Source organism: Chelonoidis abingdonii, chromosome 18 (genome assembly GCF_003597395.2).
Source record: "Chelonoidis abingdonii isolate Lonesome George chromosome 18, CheloAbing_2.0, whole genome shotgun sequence".
Lineage (NCBI taxonomy): Eukaryota > Metazoa > Chordata > Testudines > Testudinidae > Chelonoidis > Chelonoidis abingdonii.
In genome coordinates this window covers 4,403,424-4,407,858 of record NC_133786.1, presented here as the reverse complement: position 1 = coordinate 4,407,858, position 4,435 = coordinate 4,403,424, and positions in this window count along the sequence as shown.

The window sequence follows — 4,435 nt, the reverse complement described above, 5'->3', positions numbered from 1 at the left end:
TGACAGAGGTCTATAAAATCATGACTGGGGTGGAGAAAGTAATTAAGGAAGTGTTATTTGCTCCTTCTGATAAACACAAGAACTAGGGGTCACGCAATGAAATTAATAGGCAACAGGTTTAAAACAAACAAAATGAAGTATTTCTTACACAACACACAGTCAACCAGTGGAACTCTTTGCCAGAGGATGTTGTGAAGGCCAAGACTATAACAGGGTTCAAAAAAGAACTAGATAAGTTCATGGAGGACAGGTCCATCAATGGCTATTAGCCAGGATGGGCAGGGATTCAACCCCAGTCCCTCAGCCTCTGATGGGCAGATGCAGGGACTGAATGACAGGGGATGGATCACTTGATAGTTGCCCTCTGGAGCACCTGGTACTGGCCACTGTTGGAAGACAGGATACTGGGCTAGATGGACCTTTAGTCTGACCCAGTGTGGCCATTCTTATGTTCTCACACTACGTGGCATAAGCTAAACATCACCAAGGTGCTGGAGGCAGGGCCGGCTCCAGCGATTTTGCCACCCCAAGCGGTCACCAAAAAAAAACAACAAAAACCTGCGATCGGTGGCACTTTGGTAGCTCTATTGCTGCCGTTTCCTTCTTCGGCGACAGTTCGGCGGCAGGTCCTTCCCTCCGAGAGGGACTGAGGGATCCGCCGCTGAATTTCCACCGAAGACCCGTACGTGCCTCCCCTTCCCATTGTCCACCCCAAGCACTTGCTTGCTGCGCTGGTGCCTGGAGCCGGGCCTGGCTGGAGGAATCAAGCCCCCTCCCCTGGTGCAACACATGGGGATGGGAGGAGGTGGAGGGCGGGTTTTCAGACACTGCCCAGTATCAGACCTCACAGAGCAATGGCCCAATCCAACCTCCTATGAGCCCCAGGGACCCACCTGGTGGTCAAACAGGCTCTGCCCCTCTTACCCTTATATCCCTCCGCCCCGTTTACCTGGGCCACTGCGCTGACCCAGATGCATCCTACTAGATACACCTGCCCTTCCAACGCTGGCCAGGGGCTGCCCACTCACAGGTCGAGGAAGAACAATGCTCCTGAGCGTTTCTGTAGCGCTCGCAATCTCTACCGCCCCGAACAGGCAGCTGGGGAAGGAGCCCAAATTGGCCCATCTAGCCTGGCCCCTGGGTCAGGTCATTGCCTGCGATTTGTCTAGTCAGATCCCCCCAGCGATGGGACTTCCCCATGTCCATCCCAGTACACTGACCTCCCAGGATACTGTTCCTGAGATCCACATCAAATACACTCGCTCCCGCTTTCTTAACTTCACTCCTCCCTTCAAGTTCACACCCTCGACGTGTCAGTGTCTCCCCCTCCCTCAGACACTCGTCACATCCCCCTGCTCCCCCAGCCCCAGTCTGCTCTTGCCATCTTTCCTACCAGCTGGGTGAACCTTAACCAGGCTTGTTGGAAAAGGGACAGCCTGGGTGGGCCCCGGACCCGATGGCACAGGAAGGGTTACGCTAGACGTGACTCGAGTCCAAGTCTCATATCTTGTCCTGGGAAACGGAAAAGCCTAGTCTCTGGGCCAGCTAAGAATCAGGAGCACGTGGGTGTCAATAAGATTGCAGAGCCGCGGATGAAAAGCTCTGCCTAGGGCTCAGCCTTCGTTGAGTATTTGCAATCCCACCTTTGCAAAATTAGAAGCTGCCGGCAAGAAACGCAGGCGCCTCCCTGGCACAGCTTTGCAGGGGCTTAGGCCATTCTCCTGCAGCAGCCGAAGAGCAGCAGGCTGGGATTTAACATGCAGAGCAGGAGATTTTCTTTTTCACACTGACACAGTGGCAAACAAAAAAGCCATTATATGCCACTCCCGTTCCCAAGGGAATGCTGTTACTGCCACCTGCTGGCCCTGTGCTGTAACTGCAGTTACACCCCCTGCCCACACAGCTGCTGCCTGAGGAGGACCCCACCTCATCCCCCACAAATAATTCATGAAGTTTGATTAATATGCAAATACTTGGCAGCCGATTGCCCCTCGCGAGTAATTAATGATTTGTTCAGAGGACCAGCTGCCTGCCAGTATATTTCCGAGGCCTGTCTGTGGCAGGAGCTTTTCCAACCATCTGTTCATTAATATGTAACAAGCAACAGTGATGAGCAATTAAACTGGCTGCAAATTAACCAATTTGCTTAGGGAGCTGCCTTTTGAGCACTTGTTTGTTTCATTAAACCTTACATTCTTCAGGACCCCGAAGAAACGTGACTCCAGGCGTGGCGCTCGGAGGCCACCGGTGCCCTGCCTGGGCCGCTCAGCCCTTACAGCCTGGCTAGAAGTGGAGTCTCCCCTGGAAAAACAGCCATTTCCAATGATCCAAGCTCCAGAGAGACACCTGGGTCCACGCTGGCATCAGGGAGCCCTGGTTAGCACCTGGAGCTGTCGATCACAGCTTTTGTGATTGCGTGTGTTATTTGTATTTTATTAGCACCTGGCAGCCCCAGACATTGGCCACTGCACAAGGGTTGTAAAGTGACTGCTCCATGCAACATAAGTAAGTCACCTGGCAGGACTGCAGGCTGGGAACTGGCTGCTTTATCTAATGGCATCGTCACACTAGAGTGGGAACTCCCATTGCCTAACCAGAAAATGAGGTAAGAGGTGGAGTATAGATCCATCCTGTAACACTCTGGCTAACCCAGTTAACCGTTCATGACCACTTCACCACACTAAATGTACAATGAGACAGTCCCTGCCCCCAAAGAACTTACAGTCTAAGACAAGAGACTATAAGTGGATCCAGACACCAGGTAGCACAAGGAAAGAACAAGAGCGTACCGGGCAGCGTGATACTCCTGACAAAACACAACTAATGAGTCCGTCCAGGGAGAATCAGCCAAAAGAACTGGGGGTTTGACACGTGTGTTTGTAACAAAAGCGCCCAGTTTAAAACAAAAAAGTCCTGGCTGGAATTCCTGGCGGGCAGCTAGTGCACTTATTCGTGTTGCCTTAAGTTCCTGTCTCTTATCACTCGTGTTCTTAGCACAAACCAAAGCTGCTAAGCAGAGGTGGCCCTGAGACCCAGATCTGGGTCTCTGTGGCGAGCTGGAGCAGAAATGTGCAGCGGGAGGCTATTTCTAGCATTCTCCATGACCAGAGACTGATGCCAGGGAAGGAGGGGGTGGGGCGGATCTGTCTTGTGGCCTCTGACTCAGGAGACTCTGGGTTCGAGTCCTAGCGCTTCCACACTTACATTTCCCTGCCTCGGTTTCCCAACTGAGTCAGAGGGGTAATGAGCCTCCCTTTGTTCTAAGCACTGGTTCTTCAGGGTAGGGGCTGTCTCTGTACTGCACCTAGCACACGCTTTCAGTTAGAGCCACTAGGCACTACCACCCTGCTGTCGTACCAATAGGTATTCATCTGGCCCCCGTCACCACGACACCTGAGTGCCACACAGTATTTAATGCATTTAACTTCCAACACCCCTGGAAGCAGGGCAGGGCTACTCTCCCCATTGTACAGCGCAGAAACTGAGGCACAGAGAGGCCAAGTGACTTGCCCCGCACACCTGGGTGATCTGTGGCAGAGCAGGGAACTGAAGCGGGGGCTAGTGCCCTAACCACCCTAAGCAAGAAGCAACAGGGAGCTGCAGGGGTCGTGCCTGTGCACAGGGCAACATGCAGAGCTGCCTGGCTGAGGCTCTGCCTAGGAGCCAGAGCGGGGACGTGCTGCTGCTTCCGGAAGCTGCTTGAAGTAAGCACTGCCCAGAGCCTGCACCCTGACCCTCTCCCAGGCCCCAAATCCCTGCCCAAGCCCCGATCCCCCTCCAAACCCCTCAGTTCCAGCCTGGGGCATCCTCCTACACCCACAATTCCTCATCCCCCTCCCCACCCCAGAGCCCACACCCCTTCCCACACCCCAACCCCCAAATTTCATGAGCATACATGGCCTGCCATATAATTTCCATACCCAGATGTGACGCTCAGGCCACAAAGTCTCCCCCTCCCACTCCCCGTATTAGGGTCAGGTTTGGCCTAAGCCCAGGGGATACAGGGTGGGGGCATCTCCATAACGTGCAGGAATTGGAGCAGAATGCAGACTGCTCCGAGGGGAGGACCAGCTGCCACCATTGCTACCACTCCATGGGTAGATGCTACAGCCTCCTGCCTGAGAAAGCTACTAGCCATCATATGTCCCAACATCCAGGAAGCAATCTCAGCCACGATACTGCGGCAACCACCCAAGGAGCTGCTCCGACAACCCAAAGAGTGACAGTAACACGCTCGCACGCTGCGGCGCTTAGGGACATCACAGCAGAACACTGGGGCAATGGGATTTTACGGAGACAACATGTTAGATGAGAAACAAGCACTCGGGGCTGAGGGCTGCTTGTTTCTTTATAAAAATAGAAAAGTATTTCTCTGGACAGCTGGCCAGACAACAGTTTTCCTACCCCACAAATGTGTTACAGATTTCCAAACATT